At 40.4% G+C, this 24,638-nt stretch overlaps 1 protein-coding gene across 4 annotated transcripts in view; it reads left to right on the top strand.

Annotated features, from left to right (window-relative positions):
- The first annotated feature begins 475 nt into the window (after positions 1 to 475).
- Positions 476 to 24,638, top strand: part of TEAD1 (TEA domain transcription factor 1) — a 157,774-nt gene continuing 133,611 nt past the window's right edge. For all 4 annotated transcript variants that reach the window (XM_027699687.1, XM_027699670.1, XM_027699677.1 and 1 more), the window contains exon 1: positions 476 to 587. The gene's annotated coding sequence lies outside the window, so the exon portion shown is untranslated. The remainder of the gene's footprint in view (positions 588 to 24,638) is intronic.

Below are 24,638 nucleotides of genomic sequence, written 5' to 3'. Positions count from 1 at the left end.
GGGGGGGGAGAAGTTGTTTCCCGCGGAGTTCCTGCCGCTGCGGGGCCGCGGCCGGAGCTGCAACAGGCGGCTGCCGCCCGCCCGCCCGCCCCGCTCCGCTCCCCCGCGCCGCCGCTCGCACTTAGTTGCCTGAGTCACCGCTCGGCAGCCGGGCGCGCACACACCGCGCACACACACACACAGACACACACACACAGAGACTCTCCCTCTCGCACACGCACGCACCGATCCTTGGCATTTTTCACATTTTTTCCCCGCGAGCCGGCAGCAGCCCCGCGCTGGGCGCACAGAGGCTCGCAGCCCTCCGGAGCCATCCCCGGGCCTTGGCGCGGAGCTCCGCTGGCCGCCGAGTTTCGCCTCCCTTTCCCTCTTTTTATTTTCCTCTTAAAAGATGAAAGAAGGAATGTCCCTTTTCGCTGCTTCTTCTCCTTCTCCAGAGCTGCTGCTGCTGCTGCCGCCGCCGCTGCTGGTTAATTGCACATTCAAGTGGAAAATTTTCGGGAGTCAGCAGAAACATTGTATCCAAAAAAGACAAAGTCGCAGTTGCAGCAACACCGAGGAGCTTGTCCCTGGAAAACTTCCTTTCGGTAGGAACCGCAGAGGTTTTTTTTTTTCATTTCTCGGCGAGGTTTTGAAGAGCTCTATCGCACAGCTGTCCCCGGCGCTAGTGCGGAGGGCCGGTGGCAGCCTTTGTTCGCAGAGGAGCGCTTTCAAAGGAAGTACACTTCCAAGGGGGAGGGAAAAGTTATACAGTGCGGCTTTTGTACCCAAATTAAAACAAAGCGGCCCCCCCTTCACACGACCAAACAAAACCAGCTAGGAGATATAAAGCAAGAGGAGGGGGGGGAAATATCTCTTATATTCACCAAGTAAAAAAAAGTTTGCGCTGCTGCCTCTGCTGCACATAATCCTGGTCGTGATTTTTCTCCTCTTGAAATCTGTTTTAAGTTGAATGGTGTTACCAGTATAAAAATATTTATGAAACAATGAAATACCAGCCACCCACGTTTCTCAGGAGAGTTGTTAACTTATTAGAAACAAGTGCCTGCCTTTGATATGAAGAAATGAAAAGTGACCTCCAGAAGTGCTGGAAAGTTAGGGAGCAGTTCTGCCCTGTGCTTTCTGAATGTAAATGGCTCCCAGTATTTTTTAACTGTTCCTTGTTGAACACCATCTAGGAAAGAAAGGCCAAGAAACATCAGATTACCCTGGCTTTTTCTGATGTAAAATAGGATACATAAGAAACGTAAGCTGAAATGGCAGAGCCTCAGGGAAAAAAAGTACCTATGCAGTTGTATTCCTGTATTAAGTGAAGCATATTTGCTTTCCCTTCGTGCTGATAAAGTTTAGAAGCACAATATGGGCAGTTAGCGGTTTTATAGAGCTGTCTAACCTGAATAATGGCAAACTTTGGAGCTGTATGGATAACATACTCTTTTCTCTAGCTGCATGTTCAGTTATTATGCAGTACATCTAATATGGAAATCTCTGTGGGAATGCCTCTTAGGAAAATTCATGTAAATAACTAAGTGCTACCTGCAATTGAATATGAAAACAAAAATGATTATAATTACATTAGGACTTAATTTAAAATTATGTAGGATTCTTCTTACAACCCTAGATTGGGAATGTGTGTCTGTAATGTATGATGTATTCTATCTCTATAAATAGTTGGGGAATACCATTACAGGATATTAGATTGTACTGATGGTAAAATGGTGCTATTAAAAATGACACAGACCTGTATATTAAATTACTTCTGGGGCTGGGGGAGAAGCTTGCATGTTTGTTTGTATATGTGTGTTTATATATTTTTATACACACGCACACATGTGCATCCTTTATTTGGGAATAGAAATACAGGAATTAAAACTGTGGATGTTCCTAAAACACAGAATTGAAGATTTTATATTTGAGTCATGTTCTGAACTTGCAAGTTTTCAAAATCAACTTTTTGAAATTATTTTTGTTAAGGGTAAACTTTTTTGAGGTGCATTTATTTTTCACCTTCATGGTAAAACATATCTTTTCAACACCGCACTGGTTTTTAATGAGGTCATAAGGCATTTTTCTATGCCAGTAGGGCTAATTCTGCATTTCATTTGCTCCAGGTTTTTATCAGCTGACCAAGCAGAAATTTTGGATGCAAAGGATTTATTCCAATTTTTATTGTTAGTAACCTAGAAATACCTTTGGAAAGTACTTTATTGCTAAACACTTTAGGTGTATTTCGAGCATCAATTTTGCGTATGCTGCTTTGATGAAGTAAATATTATTAGCCTTTTAACCCAGGAAAGTGTAACAACAGCTCTTGAGATTCAAATTGTGGGTTTATATTCTGTACAGTTTCTTAGTCGGTGCTGAGTGGGGTGTACACGAGCAGTGAAGCAGAGGAAAAATTTTGATTTGACAGGAGTCTTGGTAAAGACAGACTGTGCTTAAAGGAGTTTTAATTAAACAGCTAGAAAAGAACAACAGAAACTTAATTATGAACTAGACCCGCCGTGAGTTTCCAGCTGAGAAATGATAGCGTATTGTGATGTGTGGAGATGTGTGAGCATGTGTGTAGCATGTTTGGTGTAATTTGTAGCTAGTTTTTTGTTGTTGTTGCTGCTGGACGGTGTAGTGGTTTTGGATATCGTTAAAGTGGTTTTTAGGCTTTGTTTCTCCATGCCTGAAAAAGTTAAGCTCAGCTGAGTCACATGCAGAGGAAAAAAAAAAGGATTTCTTCCACTTTCTGTTGTAGATAATATTGTGAGCAAACTTTTAAGATATAGTACAGGCAATACTGTAATAAAAACTTCTGGAGCCATAGAGAAATTTTGGTGTCTTTCACTTCAAAAAAAAGTGAAAGGTAAAAATATGTAGTTGTGTATTATGACATAGCTGTCAGTTTTCAATCTATAAAGTAGGATAGTCACACTGTTGGAAGGATTTCACTAGAAGTAATCTGATTTTATTAGAAGGTGCCTAAGACTGTTTCCAAAACATGAAGATTTTGTGTACAGTTCTGAATGTGTGTATTTGGGAGAAGGTTACCTTCAAACATGTTATGAACTCATGTCTTCTAACTGTGTATACACACGCATACATCCCTCTTTCTATCTGGTATTTCTTTGTGACTCTAATATTAATGCTATATCTTTCCAGAGATGGTTTAAAATCTGTATTTCTATAGCGATTCCTTTATTTAAGGAGAAAATGTTTGCTGGATCCAATCCTTACTCAGGTTAAACTGACCGGGATGACTCATAGGAATAAACATTTGCTGGATCAAATACTAAGATATTTACAGCATAGGCTTTATGTACATGGTTAGAATGATATCTGATGTCTAAAGAAGGGCATCTTTGATTAAAACGATTGTTAATTTGACACAAGTACTTTTTCGCGTTTTTGCACAGGGCTTATGTTCTGATTTGCTTGTAATCTCTCTAAAACTTGAAGGCAAATTTCTATTAACAGTTGATCACTCATTCCATTTGTGCTCTTATTCATAGCATGTGTAAATATGAAGTGAGGGCTGACTTTTTAGAAATCTGGTCTGAATTCAGGTTAATTCCATCAGCTTCATATGGCCTGTTGCAAGATGGCATATTACGTTGGCTGTAATGAGGGTGCAAATTGGCCCTTTAGAAATGATTTTGAAGTCCCCAGTTGATCAAAGGGACCTAGTTTTTCATGGGAGAAATAGTACTTATTTCTGGGATTTGAGACTTAATTATGGTTTTGCCACCATGTTGCACTTTGCCATTAGCGCTTGCCACAAGTAGGAATGTTTTGTATTCCTAAACTACAGTCTTTTACTATTAAAAATAATTTAAGTGGGTCTCAACAAAATTTTAGAATTTTGAAGAGGTAAATTGTCTCCCTGAAAGCAAGGGCTACTAGAGGGTTTGTGATAGTTTATGCAAGTACTGTATAATTTAAATTGCATCCTGTGATATATGAACAGATTAATGGCATTATTTATTGTAAAGCCAACAGACTCTAAGCCATGATGAAGACACATTTTTAGAAGAAAAATCTCTGTAATAAATTCCCACTTTATGACCATATCTTGCTCTCTGTTCTTGCACAAAACTCCTTTTGACTTTTGCAAGTGGAACAAGGATGGAATAATATTTCCTGGAATAGTTTTGTGCTTGGTTTTAACAATTACTCATTTCCAAAACAGAAGAGAGTGAAAAGTTGCAGACTTCAATCCTTTGAGGCAGCATCTTCAAATCTGATCCTCAAATCTGTCACATAAAATTCAGCTACAAGTTTTCTGATTTAATACACCAAACTTCTCCTGGTTTTGTATGAAATCCTGATCCCGCTGCAGTCACTGTTTTATCTTGTTATTGGTAAAGCCAAAATTTCTCACTGTGTTGATGCAGATTCAGCAACTTTTATACTGTATCAGCTTATTAATGTTCCACCAGAATTATATTAATTTTAAAATAGAGGGATTGAAGTCAAAATCTGTCTCGTAACAACTCATTTGAGACACTCTACACAGGAAGTTTGTGAATGTCTCAAAGAGTAACGCATCATGTGCTACATGCCCTTATTTGTTAGATGAATTTTTGTACATACGTGGAGAACGTGATGAAAATCCGCGGAGTGCCTAAAGGGTTTACAGACACTTGCCCGTTTGGCGCAGGGCTGTGACCTCTTTTCCTCATCCCTCCAGCCTGTGCCTGGTTTGTCAGAGCCAGCCCCGTTTGAGTTTGGCTCCCATCCAGCCCGAGGTATCACCTACAACTTTTTGTTCATTGTCTTCTACTCATTGTTTACCGGAACAACGTGATTATTCCCTCAGCATCCTGTTGTACCTTTGCAAATGGCCTTCTTGGGTTTCCAGCTCCTAGTAGCTTTTCACTAAACTTTCAGGTCGGAGTCAGTCTGGGCAGCAGCAGGAGCATGTGAGCACAGAATACAAGTTTATTTGCTAGCAGGTCAGGAGGTAGAATGTGAAATCTCAGCGTGCTGGGAGGGGGAAGGGAAGGAAAGTCTAGGATTATGTGTAAAACTATTAAAATGCTATTGACTGGGAATCTAAAACAATGACGAGTGCTGTTGTTTTTACAGATACATGAACTGAAAACTGCTGCTAATGATGGGAAATGTTAATTATGTGAGAACATATTGAACTTATATTCTCTGGCATGAACTTTTTTAAATGCATCAACTGTGCTGCCTTTTATGCGCACAGCTTTCTAATTATCATAATTCAGTACAGCTCTGGCTTTTGGAAAGAGTTCAAGTGCAATCTCAACTTAACATGAAAGGAGGTTTTTTTTTTTCTTTTTTAACTGAGAATGTTCAAGAACAATTTGAAAAGATAATCTAAAAATGCTACATATTTAGCTGGGTATAAGTCAGAAAATAAATATGTTCCCATAGCTGCCTATCAAAGGAGAACAGATTATTAGAACAGAAACTTGTCTGTTTTTCTTATTATGTCTTTCACACTCCTATAGAACACAGCCAAAAGCACATTTTCATAATTGAATACCATAGACACATCTACTACATATTGATTGACAGTAGTTTTTTATTTTGTCAATTTTTTAAATGATTGAGTGGATTACTGCGTTGTTATGAAAAGATTTTTTTGCTCAAATACTAAGTAAAAAAGATTTCATTTTCTCAAATAAAGCAGGAAGACAACTTTCTTGGTTCTTTTGGAATTAACCAATCATGTTTCTGTAACATATTCAAGTCCCATTCTAAATGGTCCTTACTGGTCAGTATTCACACCTTGTCTTTGTGGAGCTTCAGGGGGTTGTAAATATCAGGTCTTTCTAAAGCTCTCAGAAGTGGTTTGGTTTTATTTTTTTCGTTGTTTTGGTTGTTGGATTTTTTTTTTCTTTTTGAGGGGAAAAGAAATTTCATTTAACTTGCACTTGAATTATCCTTTCACAGATTTTTTTTTTTCTGTGTGTGATCAAATTGCCAGTTTCCACATCACACCCCCCACAATTTTTTGTCTTTTCCGTTACTACAGTACATGCTACATTTCTGAAATGCAGAGAAAGCCCCAGTGAAACAAAATGACTTCATTTGAGCTGGCACTTAAGAGCAGAATTCACTTCCATAGTGCTGAAATAAAAGAAGCCAAGTGTTTTAAATAGCCACTCCCCTAGGCCAGAGTGTTTTTAGAAAAGCTCATTGTCTAGATTTGAGCTGTAGCAGTATGCCTGCCTCTGTTAAATCTCCTGATCCAGACAGCTCGATTTCTAAAGTTGACATCTGGTTTACTCTTTGTTCACCTGTTTAAAAAAAAAAATGCAAATAGGCGAGTGTGCCATTGCCCTAGAGCTCTGCAAAAAAATAAAAATGCTGTTGACAGTTTGTCAAATAGTGCTTCCAGTCTAAGACTGCAGTAGCCTATTGTTATGCCAGCAACAGGCAACAGAAGTTGTGGCACCATATGGCTAGTATATGCTTCAGATAAGCTATCTGTTAATTTAGCTTATCAGTAGCGTTTTGATATGCTTCATGTTTGAATCGCCAACCGGTATGGCCTTGGGTATTTTTGGTGCCAAATTATTCCTCAACATTATAGACATCACAATTATTCCCTTGGTGGAATCTCTCACCAATCAGTCACCTCATGGTGCTGTGAAACAGTGGTGCTTATTTTTGGAATTAGCTCGCGTGTTTTTTTTACATGGTTGTCTTTCTGTTGGGAGATTATAATTCAGGAATGACATTTTGGTTTTGAGGGGAGAAAATGTCAGAACAGACTTTGGAAGAAAAGGTGAATTCATAGAGGTTTAGTGGATTAAAGCCTCTATTATGTGTATCTCAATTAAAAAAATATGGTGATTGAGGACTTTAATTAATGAGAGGGAGGAAATTTTATTCACAATCTATCACCACCATGCATACATACCTTTTCATCCTTAAGCTGGTTTGTTTACAGTTTAAAATAAAAGGCAAAACCCTGTAAACACTTTCATTTTCCACATCCTTGGTTTTACCTTTATTCTTTCAAAAAATTAACCTTTAAAAACAGTTGTGTCCCTATACCTGCTGTCAGCTGATCTTTCAAGATTTTTTTTTCTGCTTTTTCCACAATCAACTGAAAGCCTTATAGAAGACTTGAAGATTCAATGGAAGTTCCTTCATCTTCCCCTTACTCCTGCCTTTCTTTGGCTGTAATTATTTTGTAGCAGGAAAAGTCTCAAGCCATAAATACAGTCTTCCATTCGATGCCTCAGTGGTGTCCTGAGGGTTGGGTCTGCCCGCGTTGCTCTCTGACCTTGCAGCACATTCCACTGTGTCTTCTGCCCTACAGGCTCTGTCTTGCTGTTCCTTACAGGGCACCACAGCTGTCCCTGGTTGCCTGGACCCTCCTCTTTCCTTGGGTATGCACAGAGTTGCTATTGGGCAGCACTTAATTTGGCTCTGCTTCCTCTGGACCGTGGTGACTTTTTGTTTTCCTCCTTTTGCAATCCATCTTGCCAGGTCCTCCTTATCCTGTCTCTTGTGCTGCTGCTCACGGATGTGGTGTCACTGTTGGGTCCCTTTACCCATTGCTGTTGCCTGCTGTGTCCTTGCCCTGGCTATTGGAAAGAAAGGAACAGTTGTTCTTGTCATGTCTTTCATGTCCAGGATCCTTAATGGCCAATAGAAGGACCAGATTCTCTCTCAAAGAAATTTACAGTCATCTTCTAAATCTATTTGCTGACACCACTTTTTTAGTAATGAAAGGAGGTCAAAGAGAAGTAAATTTTTCTCCTGTCTGTTTGGAACAGAGAAATATGACAGTCTGAACAGTGGCCATTCTTTAACATCCCACTGAAGTCCACCCAGATGAACTGCCTGGAAAAAGGCAGGAGTTGATGGAGCACTCAGGGGCCAGCCAGGTGGGCAGTGAAGTGAGAGGTGATGTTCCCACCTTGCTGCTCTGCCTGATTTTACATTGATACCTGCAGAAAACAAGAAATGCTTCCTGCCCTTGCCTTGGCATCTGAGGCTCCTAACAGGCTTCCCGTTTCTCTGCAGGGACATGAAATGTGAGCATCTGTCCACTTACACCTGGTTTGGGGGTCACCTCAAATTTTAAATCTGTTTTAAATTCAGATTTAGAGTTCAGGTCCGTGGTGTGACTCATGCAGTTTGATGATAATAATGCTTTTTGGCTTCTGGCTCATTGCAGATTAGACCTGTAATCTCCCAGTCTGTTGTGATTAGGGGGAAGGTAAGCAAAGGAGCTGGGAAAGGACAGGTGTTCAGACTTCCAGTTCTCTGAGGCATGTGTGCATCTTTCTTATAAGTAATTTCTAAGTGCTTAACTGTGAGAGGCAATTTTCAGTCCACTAATGTATCTAGTTATCACCCATAATGAGTATGGTTGTCTTCAGATTGATGGGTCCATTTAAACATGACAAATCTGTTTATTTGGTACAATAAGATGCATCTTTCAAATGGTTGGGGGGAGCTGATTGAACTTCAGAACCTGTGAAGTTTTAGTTTATTTGGTATCTGCTTGACTTGGCTTTACTGGTGTTTCATTGGTTCCAGTCATTGCTTTGCCATAGGAAATCCATAGCTCCGAATAATGTGCATTTTGCTCTTTAAATTGACTATTACTTATGCATAGCAATTTCTTGCTGTGTTTCTTGGCATATTTACTCTATGCTTACTGACTAGTTGTAGATAAGCTGCTGAAGGGGCACATTTGAAAGACAGTTTTAAATGTGTGGCTTCCTATACAGATTCACTTTAGCCTCTAGTGTTAGTAATAATTTTTGCCAGTGAAACAATGACCCATAAATAACTTTATCATCCAAAATCTCTAAAAACAATGGAAAGAAGTCCAAAGGGTAGTATAATTATTATAGCTCTTGGTTGCTTGGAAAATTAACTAATATTCTGGCCTCTGAGATTTTGGAAACAAATTAAAGAACCCTTTTTAAGGTAGCAGGCTGCTTTTAATGGTTCTTCTGTATTAAGGAGAGTACAGTAATGTAGGTTATTTATTTCTGGGCATGCAGTACAGGGTGAAGAGCCTGCAATTCAGCTAGCAATGCCTCTGTGCCCTGAGGTAAACTCTATTTCACAAAGGGAATTTTGATTATGGTCTACTGCTCTGTAGCATAGTGGAGGCTTCAAGAGGCAAGTGGTAAATGCTACCAAAGAAAAGCTGGATTGGAGCCACTGACGTCATCTAAGTAAATCTGCTGTAGGACTATAGCCATAAAATGACTGCCAGCCACTGAGCGCACTTTGGCCTTTTCTTGTCAAGTGTTTTAACTGCTGGTTTTTTCTTTTCCTTTTTTTTTTTCCTCTTTTTTCTTTTTTTCCCCTCCGAGCAAGATGCATTTTGTTTTCTTTTTTTTTCTTGTGCTGGTTGTGCACATGGTGAAATATAGAAACGCCAACGTCCCCCTCCATCCCCACAACACTGCACAGAGCGGGTGAGTGGCTGCAGCTTGCAGTTCAGAAATTAAAAAGTAAACCAGTACTTTTCCATACATGAGCCTAGCAGAATTCAGCCTCCATCACAAGCTATTTTTTTAGGTGCAAGAGCCTGGCAGTTCAAGTTACAGCATACTGATGAGATTTGTGTGGTGGGCAAAAAGCATTTTGATGCACTGGAAAGGCATGCTTCCCTCTGGAAGAGCTAAATGCATTAAAAAATGGCTGGGTTTGAATTCTGAATTAGCACAAAATGCAGGTGTGTGTGAGCAGTGTTAGTCATTGCTTTAGGATTGACCTCGGCACTTTCAGTCACTCCTGAAACAAAACTTTCCAGTTGTTTCAAACACCCGAATATATTGTTACCATCTTTGATGGTACTTTTGTACACAACTAAAGAAACCAGGTGCATTAACAATAGCAGCTCAAGGATTCATTGATTAGTACATAGCAGTCATACGTGTACCTAAGGGCATATCTAAAATATCCCAGCTGTCCTCCACTTGAATTTCAGCTGTATCAGGGTTGCATCAAAAGTACTCCAGTTTTTGACAGTGGATTTTTAATTCATTGTCAACATTCTCTTGAAATGAATTTCCAGGAAGTTTAACATGCTATTTTTTTTTTAAACAGAGTTCACTCTAAAACACATTTATAATTATTAGCCAGAGTGTCCCATGAGAATATTCGTTTACTTGATTTATGTACTTTTTTTTTTTTACTTTAAAATAAAAAATTAAGCATCACTGTTTTTGAAGTTTGAGTCTTATGATCAGAAATATATTAAAACCAGTATCTTATCCATGAATCATTAGATGAGTCAGTTCCTGAAACCACTACAAGCCTCACAGTTCTTGGCTTCGGCTGAAAGCAGGAAATCCAGGCTTCAATAACTTCCTTTCCCAGTACTGGCTATAGCAGCGTTAGTGGTTAGTATATGCTGCTTTTGTAAGCAATAGGAAGATGTATGTCTGAGGAACAAAGGCACTCAAGTCAATTTGCTGAAACTGTTTATAATTTGTGGTCTTGATTTGAATGTCAGGATACATTGGCATATACTACATTCTGTGCTGCAGTACATTTTCCAGCAGTGATATTCAGAATATGAAATAGAGGGAGCACATTATGGCACAGTTCTTGGACAAAACCCATCTAATCAGTTTTCCAGAGAACAGGAAGATATTTTAGTGAAGTCATCCAGCTCCTAAAGACTAATGGGAACGAGAGCTGAACACATAGGAGTAAATTTAAAATGTTTATTTAGCAGTTAGTTTGTCTTATGCTTGTGCAACAAACTATTTTTATTCTGTTTCAGTGCTCCAAAAGGGCTTGAAAAAAAAAAAACAACCCAACCCAAACTTGGAACTTGTAAAATAAAAACACATGATTTGTTTTTCAGTCTCCTTTTTTGTAGTGAAAACTTTTTGCCTCCTCATAATCAAGGACACATTGATTGTCTCTATGTCAGGGGAGCACTGTTGGCTGCAGAATCTGTCCTTTATAAACATGGAGTGCCTGTGCACTATGACATCTGTGCAAGAGGATGCACTATTTACCTTTTTGAGCTAATGGGGCCAGACTCAGGCTTGGTACAATGTTGATCTTAATGTGTTTACACCTGGAAAGTTTACAACCCTTTGTTTTTCTGAAATATTTTGAAAGATAGTTTGGTATCTTATTTGGTTAAATTAACTCTCTAATTAATTAGCAGCACACAAAAGCCAAACTCACCTTCTTTAATAACTGAATTAAAATTCTTTTTATTCTTCCCTCCAAAACATCTTTTGTTTTTAACAAACTAGGAAAAGCAGGAATATCAAGAGCAATAAATTAGTAGACACCACATTTAAAAAAAAAATCTTCTTTTGACAGCACTGGTTAAACTGCATATACAGTATTGACAAAAAACAAGTGCAGAGCTCTTTATTTAAACAGGCAGAATGATTATTGCACATTAGGCAACAACACTTTTTGTATTAGATAACATGTGAAATCGCTTTAATAAAGCAAGCTACTAGTTGGATTCTCTCTTATCTGGTGCAGTTCAGTGTGGGTAAGTTGACCTCAGTGTGCCCCTACAGAGTTCTGGAGCCAAAGGGGTAGTGCAGGTGATCCCATGCCGGTGTCCAGTGGGGTGCTTCTGGAGTCTGGTGTTTGTCAGGCACAAGAAGAGGATTGGACTGGGGAAAAAAGAGGGAACACAGACCACCTTGAAGGCAGCTGTGTGCTGAGATACTTTCCATGTGGAGACTGGTATCCATAATAGAGACTTTTGCCACCTCCTCCCCCTTTCTGTGCAACTCCATGCCCATGGAAAGACCTAGAGAGGGTCAATGCCTTGCTCAGGCAAAGACATTGGAGCCTTTGAGGGTCTATTTTGAGTTGTGGGTGAGGTTGCCCATCAGGGAGATGAAGAGACTCTCTCCTGATTGTCAGGCTGGCATCAGCATGGTTTTCATGGGCTCTTCTGCCCCACAGCAGGGCTGATAACATCCATCCAGGGAAAGGCCACTGGATGTGTTTTGTCATAATGGCACAGCGCCTGAGGTGGGTTGCTGAGACTTTAGGCATGACAGTGAGCATCCAAGCAAGCTGCTTTGTGAATTCTGTGGGATCAGGGTTTCTCTTAGAATATTTAATGGGATGCTAGTGGACCATAAAGGTGCAGAGAGCATTTAAAAAAAATCAAACCCAGCATAACTGGTCCATAACTGCAATTCTCACAGCACCAGCTTCTGTGGTAGAGAAAGTTTGTACAGATCTCCAGGTACCTCCTGCTCTGCTTCTGAGGGCAAGTCTGTGTCAGGCTGTGGATCTCAGTACAGAGTCACATCACAGACAACCAGAGATCTGTGCCATCAAGCTTGTGCAGTGCAGAGCATCATGTGAGCAGAGTGGCTCGGGCTTAGCACAGGGTAGCTATATAAACAGAGACTGTTTTGGAGGCAAGCTGGCTTGTCTCACCCTGCCTTCTCTGTCACGTATGAAGAAGGAGCATCTCCTTTGGAAGAAGAGCTGGATGCTTAGGAGACTCCCGGGAAGGCATGCATCATTTCTTCCTTTCTCTTGGCTGGTTTAAGTGGTGCTTGATTCACAGATGCTGTGCTGGAGCACCAGCTGTTTATGCACATAGGAGAAGAAGCCTCAGTCAGGTGTGTTCCCTCTGCTCTGGAGAGCCAGATGCTGATGCTTTAGGGATTGCAGTGTTCAGCATCACACCACCTATTGTGGATTTAACTTACTACATTGTAATTAACTTCTTGTAATAACAATAATTATAATAATTAACTTACTAAAATAACAAGGATGTTCTTCATGCTGCTTCTGCATGCTGATTCTGGGACAGAAATCTTTCTTCTTTCTTGTTTTCTGTGTAAGGGAAAACGTAAGGACTTGAGCAGTGGAGAATAGCAGTGGCTTTTCACAGGATCAAAGCGTATGTAAAAGGCATTGTTCCTGTTTGTGATCATATGAAGTGCAATTTTCTATTAATTAACGTTAAACAACGGATTGTTTAAGAACAAAGGAAAAAAAACCTTCAAGTGGAATAAGCATCTAAAGTTTAGGAGCAGGTTATAGTTGGCCTTGATTTAATTTTTTTTCCCTTGCAAAGAAATGTAAATGATTTAATATTGCCTTTCTAGTTGAACAGTCCTGAATATGGGAATTGTAATGCATAAGATGTGGAGATACATTTTGATCAAGTTCATACACTTCAAATGTGTATGAACTGAACATCTTTGTGTTGCTATCGATCAGAGAGATGTCCTGTTGCTCTAATGTGGATTTTGGTTTGGGATTAGAGGCCTGGGGCTTTGAATTGCTTGCTGTCTGTAGACCAAGTCATCAGTGGCTAGTGATTGATTCATTAATTAAAATCAATTTAAATGGATTTGTAAGCCTCATGTAACAGATTATCTTATTAACAGCATGAGAAAGGCACTGTGATCTGCAAGGAATGTGTAGCTTTAGACAAAATATAGCACGATTTTATAGGAGAATTTAATGAATTGCTGTTGCTCTAAGTGATCTATGCAAATGGAAGAGCCTTGCTTAAATTCTACATTAAACAGACTCTTCCTGTTGAACATGTTTTTTTTTATTTTTTTGAGCCTCCTCCAAAAGGCTTGACTTTAATTGCATGTGTGTGTGCATGCCTGTGTGTGTGTTTCTGTACATGTTCATGGTCACAATGACACGTTAAGTATTGTCGAGTTTCTGATATATTCTGGTTTTCGAGATTTTTTTGTTTTGTTTTCTGTAGCATCTCCCTGACCTATTCAAAAATATCCACGACGGGGATAATAATTTTCTAAATTACTGAAAACAAAATGACAGAAAGAACATTTAATGCTCTTTAATCCACAGCCTGCTCAGCCGTGCTGTCTGGAGGAGACACTTTGGACAGCTGGAGGGGCCAGGCGGGCAGAGGGGAGTTCTGGCAGAAGCGAAAGTGTTGAAGAGGTGGCAATAAAAGCTTTCCTGGCCGGGAGAAGGGAGGCTTGTCTGTCATCCTTGCATTCGTTTCTTTTTACACCAAGATGTAAGTGGATCCATGTCATTGCAGGCATCTGTATGTGTATTATTAGGCTCTGTGATCAGGCCTCAGGAATATCTAAGCCAAGGTATCAGTAAAATCAATGGGAATTTTGAATTTAGTTTCAAACAGAGCAGGGTTTTTGCCTCCAAATCATAGCCTTGCCCACAACTTTTCAGTAATCTCAATAACATGTGTGCTCCATTTTGATTTGTAACTCAGATTTCTACAGGAAAGAAGATTTTTAATTGTGGGTGCTACATTGTAGCATCACTTTACACCCTTCTTCCCTCGTTTGTGCTCCCTGTGCATTTGTGATTAGGGAGCAGAGTGAATTAAATTATGAGATCACTTTTCCGTTTCAATTAATCTAGTTTCACTTCATTTCCTCTGCTGTATTGAAGAAATGGAAGAATATCAACTGAAAAATTGTAATGAACTTCTTAAAAAAAACCCTGACAAAGCAAAATCACAACCATCATATAGCCCTGAATTGCCTTGGAGACATCATCCATTCAATGTGTAAGAAATTCTTCAAAGCAAAGCACTGCTGATGAGCTTTGTTAGATAATCTTACTGTCATTGGCAGTATAGATTACAAATCTTTAACCAAAAAAGGTTCAAAACTGCATTAACATGGTAAAGCCAGTTGTAACTGCATTTTGGTGAAATTAAATGCATTGCCTGAGATGTGAGGAATTTGCCATGGTAGAAGGCTTTTTTTCTGCCATGGTAAAAGGCTTTTTTCATCACTTGTGGAAAATCAAACAAGGTGTTTGGGAGATGCAAATCAAATAAGGTATTACTCTTATTTTAAAATATTGCAAACAAGCTGGGTAGTGACCTCCAGTTTGCTCCATAGTTATGTCTTGGTATTCTTTGGGTCCTGACTTTAGGGGGTGGGTGATTTGCCTCACCATGCATGTGGGCATTTTGCCAGCCTGTTGCCTGCTAATGACTCCAGTAAGAAGTCTGGAGAACAACTTATAAGTGCACAAGAAGAGTGCAAACTATCAAAACAGCAGCTCTCGGTGCTCCTTTTGGCGTACACCTTCCACAGAGCCTGTGATGGCTTCTGCACTGTCCCTTTCCTTCTCTGAGTCTGTGGTAGGTGCAGATGTGTAAGTGTGGAGGTTTGTGGCTGTGTCCTGCTGGGTCACTTGAGCCTGGGAACTTGGAAGCCAGCATTGAAATTGTGGGCGTGACGAGTTATTTCATCCTGGACGCAGCCCTTGAAACCAGGGAGAAAGTCTTCTTGCCCTGGCTTACATTAGCCCTTACATTAGTGTGCCAATTGGAAATTAGAGTAGTCACGTAATGATTACTTATTTTGTGAACCCCTTGGTTTGGAAAGGAGCAAGGAGACTCTTGAACTTAAAAGAAATATGCTGAGTTGCAGCATTTTCTTAAAAAAGAGAGAAAAGAGTTAAGGCTGGTGTGTTGCTTTTGGCTGGGATAGAGTTAATTTTCTTTATAGTAGCTGGTATGGGGCTGTGTTTTGGATTTGTTGGCTGGGGTTAAACCGCAACAGCAGGACATAGGCAGCAGATAGACCCCTCAAAGCAGCAAACTTGCAGAGAGGTAGTTCCAAGGTGGCAGACACAGACCATGACTAGTACCCCTCTTCTCTAGTACTGAGTAGTATGTGCAAGTATAGTCCTTTCCTTCAGCTGCTTCATCTTACATATCCAATCCCTGAGTTGTAGAACCACAATTTCAATTAATTGACTTTCTTCAATTGAATTTCTACCGTAGAGTTCTGGCTAAAAGGAAGAGGACATTGGTGAATAGCTTTTAAATAGCATACTGCATAACCCTGCCATTATGACTTCAGGGAATATTTTCCATTCTGCTTTTGTCTATAATGTGAATCTTAGTAACATTTGTCTTGTATTAAGGCTGCAAAGTTGTTGGGTTTTTTTTTGTATGTATGTTACAAACCTTGTGAAATGTTTTTTATTCTTGCAAATTATAAATAGTTCAGTTGGCTCATCTATCCCTTTTGTAAGCACATGATTTTTTTGTAATAAGACATAGTTCTGGGGCAGTGTTGTACGAATGCAATTAAGTTGTATAAATTTCCATGGTGTTCCATGAAGGTCAGTGGTATGCAATTAATTGGTGGACCGATGACAGGTGCTGGGTGGGAAGTGTTGCTGCCCTAAACACTAAATATAATAATTAAGCTCAGGGGCTAGTATTAAAAGCATGGAAGAGACATGACTCTCATTAACACAGAATTTGTGCTGTTATTTGTTATAACAATACTATGGTAGATATAGATTCATGGCTTAATGTTATGGTTGCGATTTATAGCTTGCATCTTTGAGGAAAGTGTCTGTTCTGCAGCTTGGAGGATCGAGTCCAAAGTAAGAGGACCGTGTACTTAATTTGTGCCTAAATTTTTGGTGCATGGTAAGCCAGTCTTACTAAAGAAAGTTTCTAGTTATCTGTATATTCAGAGGAGAGAGCTGTGTGCCTTTGAAGGTTTCCTGAGGGAGGTCCTGGCCGTCCACCCTCCGTGCCTGAGTTAAGGTGGATGGCATCTACCTTAGTAGATGTAGTAGTTTCCTTGGGTGGGGGTAAAGCTGTCACTAGGTATGGAAATACAGGGTGGATTTGAGCATCTCAGTCTTTTGAATGCCCAGGTTATCTCTGCCTGTTTTATACAGTAGCTCCCCTTTGCTGGCCTGATGGAAGTATCGCTGGGCAAAGAAGAGGGGAAACCTTTGCAGAGTAAGGAAGAATGTGTGTTTGAAAGCTGCCTCATTTAACTGCACCTGTAAGCTCTTTGGTTTTCCAGCCTCAGCAAAGTATTTTCTGTTTTACCTAAGGATATTTAGAAAAACTATAAGAAACAATCAAAACGTTAATGTTTATTTTCCCCCTCTTTTACAGCGCAGTCCTGTGACTGCAGCCTGCCAGATCCCATTGTATTTAATTCTGCTGCCATGCCATGAGGCTCTCTTGGGGAACTGGAGAGCATTTAAAAATAAACTGTGGGAGATTGTGGTGCGTGAAACTCTCGTAGCACGCGTGTTATGGTGTGATGCAAACAAGGCATAATTGAGAGGAGCACAGGCTGAATATTCTGCTGGAATAGGCCAGATTGAACACAAGATGTCACAACTGTGAAGACTGGGGGGAAATCTTGGCTCCAAAGAAGTCAGTCATAAATGAATGGAGTCTCCTCCACTTACATTTACACCTTTATTCACAGAGTCTTTTATAGAAGCCTTCACTCACTGGCAAAAAAAGTGAAGAAATTAAGGAAAATTGTAATATTTGTCAGTTCAATGTCTCTCCCCAATTTTAATCAAGTAGACTTACTTGAACTCATAGCCCTCTTTAGACAAGCTGCAAAAAATGATAATTGCTTGTTTCTCCTCTGATTTCAAATGTGCACATTTTATGGGAGGATCAGTTGGTATTAATATGAAAAGGCCAGTTTGCCTTGGCTTAGTCCATCTTTGTAAGAGCCATGACTTGGAAATTGGAGAATGGTTCCCTGTGGAATGCTGCTGCTGTTGAAGGCATTGAAACATGTTGTGAATCCCTGTGGCTAAGTGGTGTGGGAAATCATGAATTAATGTTTCAACAGAGGATGTTCATAGATACTTCAGTGGAACTAAAACTTTTAAAGTGATGTTTTAGGGGATTTACCATTCCTCTTGCAGGATGAACTTCAGTAACTAAAATTGCTGTAGATTCAAAATAAATAGAAAGCTAAAAATAGTTTGCAATACCTATCTGTCTATCTACCTATCTATCTGTCTATCTATCTATCTATCTATCTATCATCTATCTATCTATCTATCTGTTTATCTCATATACTGATTCTGACCAACCCACATTCAAACTCATTGGACTAGAGCTCTTCTGATCTGGTGATTTTAGCGTGCCTGGGGATTTTTTTACTGCTTCTGGGCAGGAAGGTGATCATGTGATTAAGGCACAAGTCAGGGAGCAGAGATTTGCATTTGGTTTCTGGGGCAGAGTTGAGAGAGGAAGCTGGGAGAAATGTTCATTGCTCAGATTACTGGTGTAGGGGAAAATCAGAGAAAAATCCATCCCGTTACATTGAGAGTGCGATTTAATATTTGCAAAGTCCTTTTACATACCTATGTGGAAAGTGCCGTCAGTGTAAGTGATTGTTTCTGAGATAGAGATTTCCCTACTTTTTCACTTTACCCAATTTTCTGTAATTGGCTTGGAGTGGTGAGATTGAGTGTAATTAAGTCTCATAATTAATTAATATGAGAAAGCCTACGCAAAAGCAGAGTAAGTATTTCAGATTCCATGATTTGTTCCCTTCTGTAAAATTGGAGTAATAATACCTCGTTACTTAATGCTCTAAGCAATAATTGGGTAACAGTTATAAAGTGCTTTATTATGAAAATGTATGTGAAGAACCATTTTTACTTGGAGAAACAAATGCATAGGTCTCAGTCCTTGCAGACAAGCTGATTCTCCTCTGAAGTAACATGCTGAAACTGGTGTATCTCAGGACCAGAGGAAATACCAAGTTCATATTTAAGGCTGCTCAAAGAATAATGATCACACAGCTTTTTTGAAATACCTTTTTTTCTGAAAACTTGTCTTTTTTTTTCTTTTTAATTAAAATAATAGTTAAAAAATCCTTAGTTAGCGATATAATAATAGTGATTTAGACTTCCCACTGCAGTAAGTCACCAAACAGGCCAAGCAATCGTATACATAATTTAGGACATAAAATCTCAGAGCATGTCTTATGATGAACTGTTAATAGACTGCTTTCATCGCATGCAGTAATTCCAGATCCATGAAAACAAGGGAAGTTACAGAGCCCCTGGATCCCTTCTGAGAATGACCCACCAGCAGCTTTTCTTTTTTCTTTTGCATTTGTAGAATTGAGTACTGGGAATTGGCCTGGGAATTCGCTCCACTGATTAGACACCAAATGTACACTGAGGGCTGCCTGCAAGTGTCTGTCTGTCAGGCTGTGTAGAGGAAAATCCACTTGTGCTGCCTGTTGGGCAGATTTGTCCACAGGTGAACAAAACAAGGAACAAGCCAAAATCAGCTGCCCTGGTGGGACTGAGGAAACCAAGCAAAGGTCAATAGGTCTGTGCTGGCTCGTGCGTTTCTGGGAATAATGCTTGGACTAGGGATGGGCCATCAACAGCTCATTCTGATTGCTCCCTGGAAAGGTACTGAAAGCCACAAAACTTGGCCAGGACAGTTAGAGCCGAAGCTTTTCAGTGAAACCACAAATGATACGGTCGCTAAGCCAAGAGAAGGAAGAGGTTCAGAGCCATGCCCAGACCATACTTCTATCAGCTCTTTGGCTTTACAGTTCCAGCTTTGCAAAACTGAAGAAGTGCTGGGAAACCCCAGAGGAGGAAGGACGAACCTTAAGTAATTAGCCCTCCAACTGCACAGCAAAGAGTATTTGTGCCTGGCGTGAGGCCAGGCCATCAATACTGCGGGTGAGGACCTGGTGAATGAAGCTGCTTGAAGCAGTCCCTGACAGCCTTGCCTGAGTGGCTCTTGGAGGTGTTCCCTGATCACTCATGGCACTGGTCAGGCAGTGGTGGGGCACTTCACTTTGTAACTCCCGGCACGCCGGCAGTGTCCTGGGTTAAGTGAGGTAGAGATACATTTGCCTATTGCTAATCTCAGTAAGAAACCTCCAGAACTGACTTATTATGGGGAATATAGGAAGGGTATTTTGGAATATGCCTCCCGTAGATGTAGCGCTATTGAAATTTAACTGGTATAAATGTAAGTTTTGGAAATGCATAATCTTGTATGATAAAGTTTGGCAGAAAAGTGCAGTATTCTCTTTTATTGTTAGCTGCATCCTTTTCCTGTGAGGGCTTATGAGAATGTTTTCATACTTAACATGTTTCCTCTCCTCACTATAGTTCATCTGCCAATCTGACCCTCCCAAGGAAAGTAAGCTGGCTCCGATTGTCAGATAGATGAAGGGAGTGTCATCAGGAAAAGAGCAGGCAAATTTAAGGTCTAACCCTTTCTGTGGAACGGGGTTTGGCGCGGTGTGATGCAGAAGGTGAAAGTCAAAGGCCATCTGTGTGTCTCCACACCACTGTAACAGACGTCAGATAAATACACTGTCCCTTTTGTAAACTACTTAAGAGAACTTCAGAGCGAGCTGTTGTTTATAATGAAGCAGCGGCAGCTGCTGCATAGCTAAATCTGCAATTGAATTGCCAGAGTATATGAGCCTCTTGCTGTGCCCCTCATAAAACTGCCCTGAAAGAAAGTCATATTTATCTCAAAAGTGGCAGGCTTGGCATGGTGCCCTGGTAACTTTTTGCCAAGCAATCCTGAAGTGAAACCAGCTCACCCTAACCCCGCTAGGTTTGGGTTCACCTAACCTCCTTTTGAGAGAGGCTGAAAGAAAGGAGGGGTGGGGACAGAGGATTACATACAGTTCTTTTAGATTTCCCTGGCACATTTCCAGTATGCAACATGAAAGTTCTTTTTAAAATCACAGTGAAGCTTGAAATATATTTAATAATAAAATTAAGATTGTTCCTATTTGGTTTTGGCTTTGCTGAGTTTAATGCAGGAGTCAAATAACTACTGCAGACAGAGGAAAAACAAATGCTTGGCACTTTTCCCTACAAGGCTGAAAGTGAGTCAGTATCTAAGAAGGCTTCCCAATGGAAAAATGAGAAAATAATGTTAATAAAAAATTCAAATTATTCAGATGAGCTGCTTGTAAATTATGCACATAAATATAGGAGTTGCCACAATGAGAAACTTCTCTAACATTTTTGGCAGACATTACCTTGAAAATAAAGACTGAGAGATAATTATTGTTATTATTGCTACTACTGTCATTTTGGTTTGTGCTGCATTAGCATTAAGAGGCCCAAATGAGCATCCAAAATCCACTGTTCCAGGCTCTACTCTACTGTAAAGACATATTCCCAGCTCAGGAAGACTTAGTTTTTAAATGCACAACAGAGGCACAAGATAGGGTTTAGGCAAGGGAATTTAGGAATCTTGCTCAAGCAGCACAGGAACTTGTGGAAAGATCAGGGTTTAATCCTGATCTACTAAATTCTAGTCCAGCCTTCTAACCAAAAGCTGCAGCCCTCATGTAAGCCTTTTGAATTCCTTAACAGGATGAGGCTTTACGTTTCTTTAACATCAAGATAAGGTATTGACATCTTCTTAGGGAGGTTATGCCAGACTCTAGTTAAACAGATCTTTAGGAGCAGGTTGTGGGACATCAGGATGCTTCAGGATTTTTTATTTCTTTTTCCCCCCTTTTCTTTCCCTTACTTTTTTTTTTTAATAATATCCATCATTTTACTTTCTATTTTCTTTTCTGAGAGACTGCACCTCCCTCTCACAACTTGTCGCACATCGTGGAGTGTGGAGGTGCAGCATCCAGAACCAAAAGAGGAAATGTGCTGATTTTGGCAGTTGACCAAAATGACCTCATTTCTTTGCTATTGGAAGTTTGTGCACTTTTCTGGCAGGCAGCACAGTCGAAAATATGATTGCCTAGTTCATAGCATGTCTTCATTGAAGAAAATGCTTGCCAGACACTTAAATGCTTTCTTCAAATCCCTTCTAGTAGCAGAGTATACCTGATAGGCACAGGCAGCTGGACAGCCTGGTCAGAGGGAGCACGGATGGGATGATCGGATTTAGAGGGCAGAGAAAATGGGACAAACTTTCCGTGCCTTGTGGATGAGGTCTGGTGCTTTTAGGGCTCTGCAGGTGTGTGTGAGAGAGGAGCAGCATAATGGAACACCTGTGACCTTGCACCTGGGGCTCGTGTGCCATCTCTGCTCCTGCCAGGTTTTGGGAATGTTCCCTGCCTCCCATGGTGCATGGTCTGCTGGTGAGCCATCACCCAGCATGAAACTCTGTGAGGAACTGTCTTTCATCAGAGCATTACTGCCTTCCTCTCCCCAAATGAAGCCTGAGACTGTGGAAACTTCTGGTGAGTGATGCAGGTGTATCACTAAATGAGAGACTGTTGTAGGAATGTGCTTTGGCTTTGGCTTGCCCAGAGGCTGTGGTGGGAACAAAACCTACCAGTGCAAAAGGACACAGCAACCTGATAAACTGATGTAAAGCTGACCTGAAAGAAAAATGGGAATTATTCAGAATTGTAATTGAAGAGTCAGGTGAAAATTAAGTCTTCTCTTAAGTTAAAAAACTCCCGAAAGTGGTCACTTATTCTGGGAAGAGAAAGTAATAAAAATCTGCATGGAAAAATAGCTATCTAGATCTAAATGGTGATTATGTGATTGTATCAGAGGCACAGATGTGTGTGTACATTATAGTCTCCTAGAAATATGTAATCTTCCCAGAAGAACCTGACTGCAAATCACAGAAATCTTCTTTTACTACTTTCCAGCCCTCCTGAAAATGTTTCGGGTGTGTCTTGTGCATCAGAAGGGGATGAGGTTGTTGTTTGAAGGTTTGGCCTGGGAGAATGTAAAGGCCACTAAAATAGTTTGGCAAAGGAGTTGAGCAACAGCAAACAGCCTATTTCCCTCCACCAGGTTAGTTGTGTAAGAGCTTTCTTTTGCCCAGCATGATTGATTCTTCTTCTTTGATTTATTTTGTGAGGATTCAACTTTTGGCAGCTCACTAACTATTTTGGAGACTGAAAATAAAGTGACAAAAGCAAACCTGCTGCAAACCTGCAGATGTATTGATGGACTTTTATCTTGCAAGGAGCTCTTTCTGGGTAGACTCCCAGAATCTACTTGAAATATTTGAGACTCTTCCTGGTAAAGACACTGCAATAAGACATTGTTGCTTTTGGGACATGGAACAGCTTTGTCATGATGTTTGTTCCATTGCAGATACAAAACTTTGAATTCCAATAACAGCTTCCTAAAGGTTGGTTAGATGTTAGCTATTTAATCATACAATTTTAGGTGTAACTGTAAATAGTTAAAAACCTCAGCGAGGGACTCAGATATTTGAAATAACAATCAAAAAAGAACCTTGCTCAAAGCTGCTTTTGGGTTAACTGAGAGTGACCATGGATTTGTAAACTGTGCAGAAACAGCATATTTAAATGAGTCATTTATCATATTGCATGCACCATATGATACAGCTATGTGATGTTTTTAAAAGACAAAAATCAGATTATCTTTGGCTGTGTCACCAGATGGTATGTAACGGGCAACAGAATTGCGGATTATGAGACATAACTTTCACTCCTAGGTAACCTGACTGTCAGAACCTTTCTGCCTTGTAAAAACAAGACACTCAAGGACTGAGTGGATGGCAGAATTATTTTTTCCTACCCACAAAAATTCCCCTTGACCAGGAAACAAGTTCATACGTGTAGCCAGAGAAAGAAACAAGCAATCAAATGAAAATATTTCTACCTTACTCTTATTACTGCATTTTTTTAACATTAAAACCAAAATTGCTCTTAAAAAGGCTCTCTCCCTATTAATGTAGTTAAATTTCATTAATTGCTGTAACTTGAACCTTGCGGTGTTCTTTGTACAAATATAAACCTGGGGGAAAAAAACCCCTGTAATCTTAAAATGGAAGGCCAAGCTGTAAGTGATTTGGAAAAGGCTCTGGTTACCTGCATGTACTGGTGTAAATTTTGATTTAGCAGAAGCACTCACAAGGACAGCATGAGCCAGAGCCAGCAGCAGGGAAGCTGAATGGAAGGGTTTCTTTCTCTGGGTCTAGTCACAAAGTGGTCAGGTGCTCATCCCGAATCAGGAGAATTGCCAGCATCAATGGTTTGAAATGCCAGCATGTTGGATTTCAATATCTGCATCAGGTCAGAGATCAGGGTCAACTCCCCCACCTGCCTGACACCAAGGTACAGGGGTGAAGTAAATCTGACACCCTGGCAACAATGGGAATTGGCAGCCTTATGCCCTTTTTTCCTGACAACCAGGAGACCTAGGAATAGGCATATTTTTGAAATGCATGCAAATTTAAATACTGAAGAGACACATTTTGTCACCAGAGAAGAGCTGCCTGCCCGGAGCACTGGCAGCACTGTGCCTTTAAACTGATGCATTCACATTAAAGAGAGACATTTAAATAATGCAAAGGGGTAAACTAGCTTGAGTTATGTGTGGTTTGAGCTGGGTGACTCTTACTGCCTTTTATGGAAATCTCTCATCTAAAGTCCTGCACAATTATCCCCAAGGGCAAGTATTAACCCCATAAAAGAAGGATATCTACAGTTATACATCAGACATTGTGTATCTGTGTGATGGCTGTGGTTGACTTTGGCCGAAGATGGTGCTTTATTAGAGCTGATGCTGGTAGCTGGATAACGGGAAGCTGGGTTGGCTTCCTTTATTCATGAAAGAGAGGGAAACTCTTTGGGCAGAGTGATTAACCCATAGCACTAATTAAGCACTCCCATCATTCTGCAATAATGAGGCGCTGTTCATAAAGGAAGGAAAAAAAAAAGGGGGGGGACATATAGTGACCTCAGTTTTGAGGGCCACGAGCCTGGCTGTGCTCTGATGGGATGGAGGGGCTCAGGAGGGCTCCCTTGTGTTCAGGCCTCTGTTCCTGGAGGCAGAGTTGCAGTCCCAGGGCTCTTTGTCACCTCCTGGTCATGGTACTGCCATTGCTACCATGAGAATAATGTCCTCGGCACCCCGCGTGTCCCGCTGGCTGGGGGGCAGGAGTGAGAGCTCCAACACCTCCACGGTGG

This window comes from Neopelma chrysocephalum, unplaced genomic scaffold, assembly GCF_003984885.1.
Source record: "Neopelma chrysocephalum unplaced genomic scaffold, ASM398488v2 Primary Assembly neopelma1_24, whole genome shotgun sequence".
Taxonomy (NCBI): domain Eukaryota; kingdom Metazoa; phylum Chordata; class Aves; order Passeriformes; family Pipridae; genus Neopelma; species Neopelma chrysocephalum.
The sequence above is the reverse complement of the archived record's forward strand: the minus strand, read 5'-3'. Positions and strand labels throughout refer to the sequence as shown.